The sequence below is a fragment of the Pygoscelis adeliae genome, unplaced genomic scaffold (assembly GCF_000699105.1).
Source record: "Pygoscelis adeliae isolate BGI_AS28 unplaced genomic scaffold, ASM69910v1 Scaffold1222, whole genome shotgun sequence".
NCBI classification, from domain to species: Eukaryota; Metazoa; Chordata; class Aves; order Sphenisciformes; family Spheniscidae; genus Pygoscelis; species Pygoscelis adeliae.
The window spans coordinates 16,050-16,278 of NW_008824214.1; positions in this window are offsets into that span (position 1 = coordinate 16,050).

Below are 229 nucleotides of genomic sequence, written 5' to 3' on the forward strand. Positions count from 1 at the left end.
GCGCTCGGCGTAACTCTTGTCCCTTTCACACCGCAGCGGTGGAGGGCTGGATTCTCTTCGTCACGGGGGTTCACGAGGAGGCGACGGAAGAAGACATCCACGACAAATTCGCGGAGTACGGCGAGATAAAAAACATCCACCTGAACCTCGACAGACGGACGGGCTACCTGAAGGTAGGAGGGGGTGCTCAGCGCGGCTGCGCTTGCCCCTCGAGCCCCTCGGCCGCTTC